This window comes from Palaemon carinicauda, chromosome 7, assembly GCF_036898095.1.
Source record: "Palaemon carinicauda isolate YSFRI2023 chromosome 7, ASM3689809v2, whole genome shotgun sequence".
Lineage (NCBI taxonomy): Eukaryota > Metazoa > Arthropoda > Malacostraca > Decapoda > Palaemonidae > Palaemon > Palaemon carinicauda.
Window position 1 is genome coordinate 71189440 of NC_090731.1, and position 17500 is coordinate 71206939.

The 17500-nt window shown below is 33.1% G+C and overlaps 1 pseudogene; it reads right to left on the reverse strand.

Annotated features, from left to right (window-relative positions):
- Positions 1-17500, reverse strand: part of LOC137644362 (uncharacterized) — a 240665-nt pseudogene that overhangs the window by 172011 nt on the left and 51154 nt on the right.

The following is a 17500-nucleotide window of genomic DNA, read 5'->3' on the forward strand; positions in this document are numbered from 1 at the left end:
GTTGGAAAAGCAGGATGCTATAAGCCTAGGGGCCACTTACAAATTTCTCGACCAATCGCGTGGCTTCGTAAGTTAACTGAGGTCATAATACATTCCCTTTATTATTATCATAATTAAAGGCTAAGCTACAACCCTAGTTGGAAAAGCAGGATGCTATAAGCACAGGGGCCCCTTACACATTTTTCGACCAATCACGTGGCCTCAAAAGTTAACTGAGGTCATAATACATGCCCTTTATTATTATCATAATTAAAGGCTAAGCTACAACCCCAGTTGGAAAAGCAGGATGCTATAAGCCCAGGGGCCCCTTACAAATTTCTCGACCAATCACGTGGCCTCGTAAGTTAACTGAGGTCATAATACATTCCCTTTATTATTATCATAATTAAAGGCTAAGCTACAACCCTAGTTGGAAAAGCAGGATGCTCTAAGCCCAGGGGCTCCTTACAAATTTCTCGACCAATCACGTGGCCTCGTAGGTTAACTGAGGTCATAATACGTTCCCTTTATTATTATCATAATTGAAGGCTAAGCTACAACCTTAGTTAAAATAGCAGGATGCTATAAGCCCACAGGCCCCTTACAAATTTCAAGCTATTAACGTGGGAAACAACCTGATTGGCTCTGACGTCATCAGGGCTGGGGCTTATTTCGCCCGGAATATCCTCGGCGTCTATAGTTAACAGACCTGATTATCTTTGAAAAAGCGTAGAATTTTTAGTAGAAAAAAACATTCATATCATCAAAATTAAACCAATGCAAACATTAGAAATATTCGTATTTAGTTATCACAATGTCCAAAATATCACCATCACATTAAACTAGATCGGGCACTCGATACAGGCCACGCTATGACGAAACCAGCACTTTCAGCAAGTTCATTGACCCAATTGACCTTTGACCCCAACTGCTAACAAGGGTAATGACAACACTATGTCATGTTGTATATCACATGATAGACAATTAAACTATTCAGATTTTGGAACTAGTTTCATGTAAATCAGATAAAAATTGGCCACGCTATGGGAAAAAAAATCGTGAACTTTTCGTGACCTTGGCCTTGACTTTTGACTCAATCCTTCCCAGAAGGGAGTGATAAGATTTTTTTGATTAACTGAATACCTAGTATTACATACAGGATGTCCCAGTCTTGGAAGAACTGAATACAAAAGATGGTCTAAATTTTTGAAAATCTTGCGTACCATGCAAAAAGGACTAGCTCAGTAACGGTGCCTTAGCTTAATATCCAAATCAGGAATAAGAAATTTAATATTCCGCAAGTTTTTTTTTTTTTTTCCAACAAATTATTCGAGTCAGCAGCTGAATACCAGACAGGAGAACATTAACTAAAAAGGTAGAATGAAAGAAATCTAACATAAAAAAAGGCCTTATACATAAAATCGGAAATATGCTAAAGGATTTTGACCTTAATGGTCCGGTGAACAAAACGATTTTTTTTACCACGTTTTTCTTTATCTATATATTTTTCTTATTGAAATGAAAGTTTTTGAGAAATTACCCGAGTGCCATGTGTGGACGAGTTCATGGTGAAGGGTAGATGGAGATTGTTTGGGTATGATGTTCGCACCCCCAGAGAGATTAGTTCACCAAACTTTGAACTGAGCTCCACAGGCACTAGAAGAATTAGAAGACCCAGACCTGCATGGCTGAGGACTAAGAAGCGTGAAATAGGAGACAATGAATGGAGAAGCATTGAATTGAAAGATCAGGATATAGATGGCTCGTGAAATCTAGTCGAGGCCCTTTGCGTCAATAGGCGTAGGAGAAGATGACAATAGTGAAATAATTCCTAGTCCGTAAGGTGGTTGTACGTCAGTGTGTCCCATGCGATGTACTCTATTTAATACTTGAGGATCATTGTAGCATCCTTCAGATGCTAGTTCCACTCAATTTTTAGCCTTTTCCTTCACTTTCATCACCACTTCCTTTCCTCCATCTTCCTCTCCAGCCACCTTTAACTATTACTTCATAGTACATTCCTGAGGTCTCCACTTCATTGCACCTTATCACTAAATGGCATCCCAGACCCCAGGATTTGAATATATGACTAAAATTTATAAGTCCAATCTAATCTGAATAACTCTCAAGCCATTGTTTGGAGGAAGACATCCAACGGAACTAACCAGAATAACAGTTTTTGTCTATTTGTCGATGATGAATGTTTCAAAAGAAGGGCTAGTGTGTATTAACTGCGTTACTCTGTTCCCTTTATGGTCCTTAGGAATACCCATGTCTACCTTACCACAACCAACTCACCCCCGAATACATTAGCTCAAAATAAAGGTTGAAGGAGTTCCTTTGATACATAAGCAAACTTGGAGGACGTGGAAAAAAATGCATAAAACGATATATCAAAATACAGGTTGAAGGAGTCTCCTGTGATACACAAGCAATATGGGAGAACGTGGGAAAATAAAAAAGAAAATAAAAAAAATCTTAAAGTACAGGTTGAAGGAGTCCCCTTTGGTACATAAACAAAATATGAAGACGTGGAAACACACATTGGGTAGAAAAATAAATATTTTATAATACAGGTTAAATGAATCCCATGTGGTGAACAAGGAAAATTGGAGGACGTGGAAAAAAATGTAGAAAAAAAAATCTTCAAATGCAGGTTGAAGGAGTCCCCTTTGTTACATAAAAAAAATTTGGAGGACGGGGAAAAATACAAAAATGGGAGAAAAAAAACTAATACATTGGCAAAATTTCCATTGACATATGGTGATGCTGGTGACGGTAGGAGAGAGGTGCAAAAGAGAGGGCGTTGTCTTTATTGCAATATATGTTGTGTATTGTTTGATCCATATATGTCCCATGTCGACGGATAATGAGACATTGGAACATGAGTTTTTTCACTTTATTGCAAAAAGGTTCGGAAATACACTTTACACAACCCGAAAATCATCAGAGGAGTACCTACCTGTTCTTATGATCGCTCGAGTGCTACTGCTTAGCCCTCGAACAAGTAAATGCAATGTTGCTCTGACAATATGCTGAATTGTTAGATTTTGAGGAAATCTCCACGGTGATGGAAATATACTCTAACCATGACTCTAACCAATAGGCTTACAATACGTCACCTATCAGACTTATCATACGTCACCTATAACAGAGCTCAGTGATCGTGCACAACAATTCATGACAGTAATAGTACTCTTAAAAAGGTCATTAATATCACGGTATAAAACACATTCTTCTATATATTTTTCCTACAAGGATTAGGACATGTATACAATTCAAATTATGTGGTTATCATTTCTTCGAAAAAAAGGTATAATTTAAAAGTACTTCAAGTTCATCTATCCACAGTATGGCCAGCTAAAGGCCCTTCCACTAAAGCCTACATAAATATGAAACAAACTTCGAAACTACACATTTTCTATAGTCGACTTTGATTCTTAAGTCGGAGAAAGAGGTATTGCTGTTTAAATAACAGCAACTTGAGCCACAATTTCTGGACTTTAAATGCCAAACTTAAAAGGGCATCTGCCAGTTGCTTGAAAGGTGTGATATTAAATCTTAAAAATTTCTGCGTTTTCTTATCACTAGCTCAAATGTCTTAGACAGAAAATACAGTACAAGCAACCAGTTCCTTTCCATAAATTAAAAGGTTTTTTATAATTACGATTAAGTACTTCATTCTCAGCCATTGATTGGAGCAGATTGTTGTGGCTATAGACTACGTATGAAAATGGTGCTCTCTAAATCACTATAGATTGTATTATAAGTACACCCAATTAATTCAAGTTGGCTGTAGGTAGTAGGTTCGCCAGACAGTACCACATTGGATCCTTCCCTCTGGTTACGGTTCTTTCCCTTTCTCAAAAAATACACCGAATAGTCTGGCATATTCTTTCTACATTCTCCTCTGTCCTCATACACCTGACAACACTGATATTACATAACATTTCTTCTTCACTCAAGGGGTTCACTACTGCAATGTAATTGTTCAGGCGGTACTTACCTCTTGGTAAGGGTAGAAGAGACTCTTTAGCTATGGTAAGCAGTTCTTCTAGGAGAAGGACACCATTGTTCTCTAATCTTAGGTAGGCCATAGCCTCTGTACCATGGTCTTTCACTGTCTTGGGTTAGAGTTCTCTTGCTTGAGGGTACACTTGGGCACACTGTTCTATGTAATTTTTCTTCCTCTTGTTTTGTTAAAGCTTTTATAGTTTGTATAGAAAATATTTTATTTTAATGTTGTTACTGTTCGTGAGATTTTTTATTTTTCCTTGTTTCCTTTACTCATTGGACTATTTTCCCTGGGCTTATAGCATTCCACTATTCCAACTAGGATTGTAGCTTAGCAAATAATAAAAATAATAATAATAATAATAATAATAATAATAATAATAATTATAATAATAATAAAAATAATGATAATAATAATAATAATAATAAAATTGATATATAGTTTGTTATCACTAATGAGTTGCTAATTAAATGCTTGATCAACTGGACTGAAAAGGGAAATACTAAGGATAACAATAATATAAAAAGCTATGTAACTCTAAACTATATATGGTTTACGATCAAAAGTGTAATTAAAGTAAACCTGGAATAATACTTGAAATCAATCAATAAGTCAGGAAAATAGAAAAACGCGGTAAAAAATGAAATAAATGAAAGATTATTATTATTATTATTATTATTATTATTATTATTATTATTATTATTATTATTATTATTATTGTTATTATTATTATTATTATTATCATCATTACTTCCTAAGTTGTAACCCTAGTTGGAAAAGCAGCACGCCATAAGCCAAGGAGCTCTAACAAGGAAAATAGCCCAGTGAGGAAAGGAAACAAGGGAAAATAAAATACTTTACGAACAGTAACAACATAAACATAAACTATAACAAATTAAACAAAACAAGAGGAAGAGAAATAAGATAGTTGTCTGCCCGAGTGTACCCTCAAGCAAGAGAACTCTAACTCAAGACACTGGAGGACCATAGTACAGAGGCTATGGCACTACCCAAGACTAGAGAACAATGGTTTGACTTTTGAGTGCCCCAGAGGAAAGTAGCCACAGAACAAATAGAGTGCAATAATCTCAGTGTTGTCAGGTGTATAAGGACTGGAGAATCCAAAGAATAGGCCAGACTAATCGGTGTATGTATAGGCAAAGGGAAATGAACCGTGACCAGAAAAAATGATCCAATGTGGTACTGACTGGCCAGTCAAAAGACCACATAACTCTTTAGCTATAGTATCACAACGGATGGCTGGTGTCCTGGCCAACCTAAAAGATGGTAATATATTCCAAAGACTGGAAAAAAACAAAAGAAAATACCTCTTTTTGGCGGGGGGGGGGGGGGGCGGGAATAGATAATTTTCTACATATTTTTTTTTTTTTACTTAAATTTTTCATAAATGGTTTTTAATTTAGTTCAAATAATTGGAAGTCTAGTGGATCATGATTACCCTTCCAGTTGCCAAATTTTCAAAAGAATAATAGAGAGAGAGAGAGAGAGAGAGAGAGAGAGAGAGAGAGAGAGAGAGAGAGAGAGAGAGAGAGAGTGGAGCCCGGGAAACACATGCATTGAAAGAGAATGAGTAACACATTCTCTTCATCATTTTCAGCCTCCCGCAGCGAACATCATTGACATGGTGCTTAAAAAGGTGTTATTCTCGATGAGCTAGAATACATTATCTTATCAATCTAAAGAATATATAAAAATATTAATGAGATTTTTGCTTGTCTCCGACATAATAAAAAAAGAATAAAAGAAAAACGAACAAAAACATTTTCTTGAATGACATTATCATATACAAAGGCAAAAATGCAGGACATCCGAGTCGTTCCATTAAAATTCTCTTATATCGCTAGTTGAAGACTATGGCGATGACTCCTTCCAAAACAGAGCTCCATTAGACCATGGAAATATTAAATGAAAATATTTTCTATTGTCAGATATCGATTCCTAATGCAAAATTAGTATTATCTACTTTACAAAATATGAGCACTCTCTTATCTGGCCAGTTAAAAACTATGACGATGACTTCTTCCAAAACAACTCTCCATTAGACCATAGAAATATTATATGAAAATATATGTTTTTGAGCTATAATGACTTTTAATGCAAAATTATGATTATCTACCTTCCAAAATATGAACATTCTCTTCTCTGTCTAGTTAAAGACTATGATAATGACTTGTTCAAACAACATATCTCCATTAAGCCATAACAATATTTAATTGAAATATTTATTTTATGAGATATATTGATTTTTAATGCAAAATGATGGTTACATACTTTTCAAAATATGAACAATCTCTTATCTGGCTAGTTATAGACTATGACGATAACTTGTTCAAACAACACAGCTCCATTAGACCATAGAAATATTAGATAGACATATTCCTTACTTGAGATATATTGATTTTTAATGCAAAATTATGATTATATACCTTCTGAAATATAAACATTCTCTTATCTGGCTAGTTAGAGACTATGACGATGACTTGCTCAAACAAGAAATTTTCACTAGACCATAGAAATGTAAAATGAAAATGTTAGTTTTCGAGAGATATAAATATTAAATAGAAATTATGATTAGCTACCTTTCAAAATTTGAATTTGAACATTCCCTTATCTGGCTAGTTAAAGACGATGATGATGACTTGTTCAAACAAGAATTTTTCACTAGACCATACAAAATATTAAAAGAAAATATTGGTTTTTGAGAGATATAAATTTTTAATGCAAAGTTATGATAAGCTACCAACCAAAATATGAATTTATATTATATGACTAGTTAAAGACTATGACTATGACTTGCTCAGATAAGAAATTTTCACTAGACCTTATAAATATCATATGTAAATATTTATTTTTGAGATTATTGATTTTTAATAGAAAGTTATGAATATATACCTACGAAAATATGAAATTTTCTTATCTGGTTAGTTAAAGACTATGATGATAACTTGCCCAAACAAGAAATATCCATTAAACCATAGAAATACTAAATGAAAATATTGTTTTTTTTTAGTTATATAAATTTTTAATGCAAAATCATGATTACCTACCTACCAAGATATGAAATTCTCTTATCTGGCTATCTAAAGACTATGATGATAACATGCTCAAACAACAAGTTTCCATTAAACCATAGAAATATTGAATGAAAATATTGTTTTTTGAGAGATATACATTTTTTATGCAAAATTATGATTATCTACCTTTCAAAATATGAACATTCTATCTGGCTATTAAAGACTATGATGATGACTTGCTCATAAAAGAAATTTTCTTTTCCCCATAGAAATATAAAATGTAAATACTGTTTTTTCAGAGATATAAATCTTTAATGCAAAATTATGATAACCGACCTTCCAAAATAGGAACATTCTCTTATCTGTCTAGTTAAAGACTATAATGATGATTTGCTCAAAAAAGAAATTTTCTCTAGACTATAAATAGTATAAAATGTAAATATTGGTTTTTGAGATATATAAATTTTTAATGCAAAAATATGCTAAACTAGCTCTCAAAATATGAACATGCTCTTATCTGGCTAGGTGAAGACCATGACGATGACTAGCTCGAATAAGAAATTTTCAACAGACCATATAAATATGAAATGTAAATACCGGTTTTTTGAGAGATATAGAATTTAAATGCAAAGTTATGTTAAGCCACCTTCCAAAATTTCCATAACCCACCGCAGAAAATCTCCTTACAAACATATTTTTCTTCTTTTATTATCATTATTAATATTAGCTAAGCTACAACCCCAGCTGGAAAAGTAGGACGCTATGAGCCTAGGGGCCCCAACAGGGAAATCAGCCCAGTGAGGAAAGGAAACGAGGAAATATGAAATATTTTAAGAATGTTAACAACATTAACGTAAACATATCTTATGTAAACAAAAAAAAAAATAACAAAACAAGAGGAAAAGCAATTAGATAGAGAAAGTGTGCCCGAGTGTACCCTCAAGCAAGAGAACTCTAACCCAAGACAGTTTAAGACCATGGTACAGGGGCTATGGCACTATGTCATCTTTTATTTTAGGGTGCCAACATAGGTGTAATTTAAAGCAAAGTTGCAATATATTATTGAAATATTTCAAAATCAAAGAATAACGTAAATATAACGTTAAAATGATCAGTTGAATTTATCATGAATGAAACATATTCATACTTTTCAATAAAAATACTTGCCATTGAAGTAACAAGCTACAACCCTAGTTGGAAAGGCAAGATGCTATAACCCCTAAAGGTTCTAATAGGAAAAAATATCCCTGTGAGGAAAGGAAATAAGGGAGTAAATAAACGTTCTGGAATATTTTAAAAACGGTAACAACATCAAAACAGAGATGTCATATATGAATTATAAAAAGACTTATGTCAGCCTGTTCAACATAAAAACTTTTGCTGCAATTTTGAACTTTTGAAATTCTACAGGCATAACTACCCGATTAGGAAGATCATTCCACAACTTGGTCAAAGCTGGAATAAAACTTCAAGAATTCTGTGTAGTATTTATACCAAGAAAGGGTTTCATTGATTGCCTTTCAATGATATATAGTTTATTCTTATATAAACTTGCAGAAGGTTGAAAATGCTATTTAAAATGATCTCCTTTCATGAATGATGGATATAACTCCAAAAATAATTTAAATTACTACAGTACTAATATCATAACGTGGGCTAATTTTCCTTGTTGGAGCCCTTAGGCTTATAGCATCTTCCTTTGCCAACTAGGGTTATAATTTAGCTTGTAGTAGTAGTAGTAGTAGTAGTAGTAGTAGTAGTAGTAGTAGTAGTAGTAGTAGTAGTAATAATAATAATAATTATGGAAATAATAATAATAATAATTATGGAAATAATAATAATAATAATAATAATAATAATAATTATTATTATTATTATTATTAACCAAATGACTGCCTAAAGGAAGCGTAATAGGCCCAATCGTATTTTGTATCTATGTAATAGAACTATCAAATGAATCACAGAGACATGGAGTTAAGGTCAAACTGTTTGAGGATGATACAAAATTTTACGTCGCCATAAATTTCATGGATGATACAGCTGAAAATATAAACCATGTTCTTAAGAGAGATAAGGATTGGATGAAAATTATGGCGGTGGGAAAACAATTTCAGAAATCATGGTTTTAAATGTTTTAAAGGCCGCACATGAATGGCAGAGGCAAGGGACAGTGACATTGCCTAGCAAGCAGAATAATGCCTTAGAGACTGATCATATTTGTATATTGTCAGTGACTAAGTCTCCCCTCCACAAAAGCTAGGACCAGGGAGGGCCAGGCAATGGCTGTTGATGACTCAGCAGGCAGATCTATAAGCTCCCCCCAAACCCCAATTCTTTGCTCACAAGGATGATGAGGTTGCAGTTACTAGAAGAACTAATGAGGTTTAGCAGGACTCGAACCCCAGTAAGGTGATCACTTGTCAGGGACGTTTCCAGTAGGCCATCACAAACCGTGATATATATTAATGAAAACGTGACCTTAATAGTAGATCATGACCTAGGGGTATCACTGGACTGTAATATGTCTCTCAGTGCTCAAATGAATAATGTAGCAAGAATAATTTGATATCACCTTAGAAGCATTGTGTGTGTGTGAAGAAATATCCGAATGAATGCTCTAATAAGACACTTGTGATTAAATGCGTTATTAAAATTATTGGGTACTATAACAATCTATTACGACCTAGCCAAATTGCAACTTAGAAAGTTACATCACATGAATGAGGAGCAAGGTTGATAGAAGGTGTTCCACCCTAAGACAGGATAATCCTTGTACTCATTCAGGTATAATAAATTTCAAGATATATGCAATGACTCATTATGTTATCAGAACTGAACATCAAATATATCTATTATGAGAATTGCTACACATCTTAAATCCAGCAAATCGTGTCAACGCGAGAATTGGTACAGAAGTTTTCAATTTATTAGAGACAAGATGCATCTCTATTGTAGCTTTTTGATATTTCAAATAAAGGATATGAAGATACACTGTTATAAAGTTGCATTTAAAAAAACGATAAATGCCCGGCAACATTTATTCCAGGATGTTTACTGTTTACAAAACGTAAAGGACTGATATTACAGTCACCAACCCGCAAAAGATAATAACAGTGTAAGGTAAAATTACCGTCGACTGTATTTTACTGAAATACATCTAAGAACAGTATATTTTTACGGAGAATTACTGATTAAAATTGCCGGTATTTTTTAACAGTGTAGTATAACAAGTTCCCTTTAGACATAAACAATTACGATAATAAGACTTTCAAGAAGAAATCGAAACCTTTTTTACTCATAAAATTCTTTGATACTGCATTTGACAATTAACTCGCTTTACGCCATATGATACTCTAAATACTTAGGCATGTATCTGACAAACAAACCTTGTATTTATGTGATAAAAAACGAGGGAATCATCCCTTAAAGCAAGTAAAGTAAACCCCTAAATTTATTCTTAATCTGTTCTAGAATTTTTGTACCTATACTACTTTCTAAATCAGTTTCTAAGGGAAAATTCTAGCCTATAAAGCAGCCAATGTGTAGCAAAAATTAGAAAAATAAAAAAAAGAATAAAAATAAGGAAAATCTCCCGTTGCTCGCAATGCATCATGTCAATAAACTACCAACGGCAGTACTCCTTGTTATTAGGGTAAAAAAAAAAAAAAAAAAAAAAAAAAAAAAAAAAAAAAAAAAACCCTCACTTCTGGGGAGAATTCCGTATTGGCAAAAATTAAGGCCTGATCAGATTCCCCAAAATAATTTTTTCTTTGTTTTGACAATTAATTAGTTGGTAAAACAGTCACTTGTCTTGTCAGCCTGTCACTTTTCATGTCAGCCTATCACTTTTCATGTCAGCCTATCATTTTTCATGTCAGCCTGTCACTTTTCTTGTCAGCCTGTCACTTTTCACGTCCACTGTACAGTATATGTAGGTGTCTCACACAAAGTGGGGCAATCTACAAAAAATAAAAACAATACTTACTGTTCAGTTGTTTCTTTATCGGGTCACCTTTTTGAAGAAAAAAAAACCAAAGCAAACAAAACCCTTTTATTAGAAATACTCGTTTTTAAATGAAGTTCACTAAGACTGCGTTTACACCAACCGATTCGAATAGATGTAATTCGTGAAGAATCATTTGATTCCAGTCATTTAAATCAGTGTAGTTCCAATTCAAACTGTCAGAATTAAGTGCGAGTGTTGCAAAAGCTCTCTTTAATGAATAGATTTATACGCTCTCAATAAAATAGATAAGTTGCTGTAACTGAGGCAGCGTAGGCCTCCAACAAGAATATTTTAGGATGACAACTGAACAATTTATAATCTGACTGTACCATAATTATAAAAACAGAAGATTAATTGCCGACGTTTATTTGAAGTTGAAGAAAAGATGACTATTTACCATAGTTAAGAAGCCGATTGTTAAAGCAAAAAAATCTGCCATTTGTAGTGTTTCATGCTGTATTAGAAAATAGATATCTTTTATTTTTAGTTGTTGGTTTAAATCTAGTGAAAATAAGTATAAATCGTTTATTTGTTGGTATAAATACCTTCAAGAAATAATCATCCTTTATTATTGTTTTGAATACAATAGAAAGATAGGCATCCTTCATTTATAGCCGTGAATACGGAATAAAATATAATTGTCTTTCATTTATGGCTTTAAATACAATAAGAAAAAAAAATATATCCTTCCTTTATGACCGTGAATATAGTATAAAATAATTGTCCATCATTTATGGCCGGGAAATACAGTATAGAATATAATTGGCTTTGATTAATGGAAGAAAATACAGTAAAATAATGGTTTTCTTCCTTTATGACCGTGAATATAGTATAAAAATAATTAGCCTTCATTTATGGCCAGGAATACATTATGGAATTTCTTCGGCTTTCATTTATGGATGAAAATACAGTAAGAAAGTGGGTATTTTTCCTTTATGACTGTGAATATGGTACAAAAAATAATTGTCCTGTATTTGTGGCTGTAAATACCGTAAAATAATAGGATTGGTTGAAGTAAGAAAGAAATAAAACTCCAAAAGAAATCTTTATATAAAAAAAACATTTATATATAAGTCTATGTATGTGTTTGTATATGTATACCAGTATGTGTACATATATGTATATGTCTATGTATATATTATGCATGTTTGTGTATGAATGCATGTCTGTGTATACGTATATAGATGTCTTTTTATATATTTATATATGTATGTGTTTTACATATACATATAGTTTTGCTTATGCATTTATATAGATAAGGCTACCGTTATTCATATAAATAAACTCTATTGAAAGTAAAAAACAATAATTTACCTGTCACCAGAAATGACCCTTTTTGGTAGGTGTCTAATGAGGTTGGATCTCCGCCCAGTAAACACCTGACCACAGCCCAGGTAGCTTGTATGGGAGTGTCATTGTTCTGTAAGCCTCTATATGTATGTTCGTAAGTTCCCTTTCCTTATAAAATGTACTAATATACTAATATACGAAAATATACTAAGTAAGGGAGATTGGCGGCTTTGCAAACGGCGCTGTGCAATTTAGCTTGATGAGGTCATTTAGGTGATAATATTCTCGACTCCCAGTTAGGAGAGGACGCTCCTTTGGCACGACTGTTGAAGAGAAAGCGAATTTTTTATGTGAAAATGTAACAACTAGTGAAAATGAATAATACCAATTAGTCATGAGTAGATTTATATTATGATAAATCTTAATAAATCCTGTAGTTAATGCACAGATTAAGATTCGTCAAGCGAAAATGTAACAACTAATGAAAATGGATAATATCGATTCATCATAAGTAGATTTAGATATTAATAAATCTTAATAAATTTTGTAATTAATACATGGATTATGATTCGTCAGGCGAAAGTGTAACAACTAATGAAAATGGATAATATCAATGGATCATAAGGAGATTTAAGTTCTAATAAATCTTAAAACATTCTGTAATTAATATATGGATTATGATTCCTCAATTGAAAATATAACAACTAATGAAACTAGATAATATCACTTGATCATAAACAGATTAAAATTTCAATATATATTAATACATACCGTGGTTAATTCAATCTCTTTATATAGATTATGAGAATATGAAGAAAAAAGGGAAATTTTATTTGAAACTCCTACAAGTAAAAGCATAAATAACAAGATTCAAATGAATCATTGATATATGAATTATAAAATCTTCGAAATAACAAAAGTAAGAGAAATAAGATACACTAGTGAGCCTGAGTGTACCCTCAAGCTAAAGAACTCGACCAAAGACAGTGGAAGCCTTGGTGCAGAAGCTATGGCACTACAAAAGACTAGAGAACGATGGTTTGATTTTGGATTGTCCTTTTCCAAGAAGAGCTGCTTACCATAGCTAAAGAATTTCTTCTCCCGTTACCAAGAGGAAAGAAGCACCTGGACAATTGCAGTACAGTAGTTAACCCTTCCAGCGAAAAAGAATTGTTTGGTAATCTCCGTGTTATAAGGTATATGGGGACAGATAACTGTTCTTCATTGGGGAGTATTCAATGAGACTTTAATACATAATAGTGATATATACTGCCACTCCAGATAAATGAATGAATAGGCTAACCCAGTTTAAATTTTCATCCATATCCCCATCGTTTAAAGGTTTGAAGGCTTCAAAGGCCGCTCATAAATGGCAGAGGCAAGGACAATGCCGTAGAGACTGACCATATTACATATAATCATCGCCCAAACCCACTCTCGATCCAAGCTAGGAGTAAGGATCCCCCAAAGCCCAGCGACCAAAGGAACTAACGACCTTGAGCGGGATTCAAACCCCAGCCTGGCTATCAACAGGGAAGGCTACAACAACACTTTTCTGTTTTGGTTATATATTTTTTTTATTTCTTGTTTTTTTTTTTTTTGTTTTTTTTTGTATGTGAAGGTTATTATCATCTGATTTTAAACATTTATTTTAGCAGCAGTAGAAATTTTTATTGTAATGTGAGGGAAATGTTTATAGCACTGTTAGTAGTATTAATTAAAGCATGGTTTCCTCTGGGAAATGAAAGCTTAAACACCTGAAATAACATTTTTTTATACCTCAACGTAAAAGGGTGAACACCGTTCCTCTGTTCACCGGGTTCATTTGTTGTTTTTCAGGCATTCTGCATTCGAACGCGATGAAGCTTAAAAATATCAAACGGGTATTGCAAGCATTAATCCTTAGGAGGAGTGTATGAACACACAGGCAGAAAAATTCTCTATATTTTAATTCATTATAGATTTCGCTATTCATTAAAGTCATTGTTGGGTCATCTGCTTAACCTATGTAAGTATAGAGACCTGTGCCGGATATACATTATTATTATTATTATTATTATTATTATTATTATTGTTATTGTTATTATTATTATTATTATTACTTGCTAAGCAGGATGCCACAAGCCCAATGGCTTCAACAGGGAAAATAGCCCAGTGAGGAAAGGGAATAAGGAAATATAAGATATTTTAAGAATAGTAATAACATTAAAATTGATAATTCTTTTATAAACTATGAAAATTTTAACAAACACGAGGAAGAGAAATAAGATAGAATAGTGTGATGAGTGTACCCTAGATGAATGAAGGCATTATAATATCGACAAGAGATAGAGAGGATTGGGCAATACAATACGTGAAATTGTAAGAGATATTAGTGATTTCTTTATAACCAAGATCTCTTTTTTTTCTTTCAATTCCATCTTTTTCTTTGAATAAATAATTAATAGATGTTGTAATTGATTATACGATAACCATCTTCTATGAGCTATTTGAATTATTTTGTAATTAAATATCTTATAACAAGCTCTATGAACTAATGTTTAGGATGCAATTGGCCATGTTGTTAATGAGATTATAATATACAGACCTCAGGCTTTTATATCTTGCTATATTTTTTCTCTTGTAATACCAAGATAAAAACAACGCTCCTCATCAGGAATTAAACAGAATTCCATATACAGTGTATATTAAGTTTTGTAGTAAATTCTGTTTTAGCTAGCTGTTGAGGCTGATACTGTTGATGCCTGAGCAACTTAATTAGAGGTACTTTCCATTAGATTACAAATATAGAAAACAAAACCTCTGTTGAAAGAATTCGGCTCTTCTTTAGAGGTTATTTCCTATTGCATAAAAATATTTACATTACTTACAGAAATTTTTTTTCTACATCCAAATAAACTTCATACCCATACACTATACTTGTAGTTAGTGGGGTGGCAAGGACAATAGCTACCCGTTGAGTTACTACCGCTAGAGAGTTATTGGTCTGTTGACTGAACAGACACTACTATTTTGGATCCCTCTCTCTCGTCACAGCTCATTTTTCCTTTATCTACACATACACCAAGTAGTCTGGCCTATTTTTTCCACATTCTCCTCTGTCCTCATGCACCTAGCAACACTGATATTATCAAACAATTCCTCGTTCAGGGGAATTTATTATTAAATTATTCATATGACTGTATTTTATATTTAATACCCATCCTATATATATATATATATATATATATATATATATATATATATATATATATATATATATATATATGTGTGTGTGTGTGTGTGTGTGTATATATATATATATGTGTGTGTACATACGGATATACACACACACACACACACACACACATATATATATATATATATATATATATATATATATATATATATATATATATATATATACAAGTATAGAATAGGTATTGAATATCATTCTTCAAATACAGTCATAAGGATAAATTGATAATCTTTTATTTTTCACTGGAAATTTGTATACAATATCTGCTTTGTCCATAATGGAATTACTTTAGTTATTACTTCTGTCAAACCCATATTGAGGAATAAACAATCGTCGTGGAGATGTGAAGAAATGTAAGAGAAATCAGTCGCGTCACTATAACATTGCTAAACTGTTCAGTTTATGATTCCTCAATTGAAAATATAACAACTAATGAAACTAGATAATATCACTTGATCATAAACAGATTCAAATTGCAATATATATTAATACATACCGTGGTTAATTCAAGCTCGTTATATAGATTATGAGAATATGAAAAGAAAAGGGAAATTTTATTTCTATGTTGGAATTACCATTTTGTAAAGGTTATAATAAAGTTCCCTAAAAAAAGAGGAAATCATAATTCATGGTGCTCTAATGGCCAGGGTCATTAAGGGAATATCCTGTTGATATTAATTGAACAATTATATTTCCTCTTGATGCTTTGGCAGTCTCTGTGAAAAATTCAGTCATTTCGTCGAAGCAATGGCTGAAAACCTGGACATATAGACGCGCATATTCGTATTTGTCTATGCAGTGTAGCAAAAACGATCCTTCTCTCAAGTTTTGGAGGTGTGAATCAAAAAAATGAGTGTAAAGGGCGTATTCATACCAAGAACCAGGAAGTAGTGAAAGAAGTAAATGCACATTCACATGCGTCGGCATTAAATGTGAAAGTTGCTGAAATTAAAACAAGCGTAAAACATAAAGCAGAGGAAACTTTTGAAGTGCCATCATCAGTTGTTAATGTTTGCATAGAAAATAGCTCTCAAGCTGCTCTTACAGCATTGCCTACTTCAGATACCATGAAAAAAATTGTGCGACGAAAGCGAAATCAAATATATTCTGCGTCTGCAAACCCTCTCAGTTCAAGTGAATTAATAATACCGGACGAGTACGAACTTTACCTTACGCACTTTGGTCAATTTGAAGACTTTTTGCTTTGAGATAGCAGAGATGAACATGACAGAATTTTATTATTCGGTAGAAAGACCTGAGTAAATATTTTACGTGTTTCTGATGTGTGGTACGCCGATGGTACGTTTGAGATGTTTCCTCCGTTATTTGCACAAGTTCACGTAATTATGGTAAGAAAGCATGAAGGAGTTCTCCCTATACTATACGCCCCATTACCTAATAAGCGTCGAACAACACACGTGAAAATGTTTTGAATGATAACTGAGATGTCTGCAGAGCTGATACCAAAGGGCATTTATTGTGATTATGAACAAGCAGCTTTTTCTGCAATGACAGAATGTTTTCCGGATGTGGAGTTGAAAGGCTGCTTCTTCTATTTGGACATAATATTCATAAGCACCTGAAACAACTTGGGCTCCAACATTTGTATAATAATGACCCCGACTTTACAGTAAAAGCCAAATGATAGTTGCTTTATCTTTTGTACCTATTTCTCACATGGATGTTTACATCGATGCTTTGGCACAATATTTACCTGATGAACTTCAGCCGTTAATGAACTGGGTCGAAGATGATTAAGTAGGAAGACCTCTGAGGAGGGGAAATGGCCGACGTTCACCACTTTTCCCTACGCAAATGTGGAATATGTATAGTCGAACGATATTAGGTGAGGACACGACAAACAATCATGCTGAAGCTACACACAGGAAAATCTATGGAGAACTTGGAATGAACCACCTAGTTATATGGAAATTCAT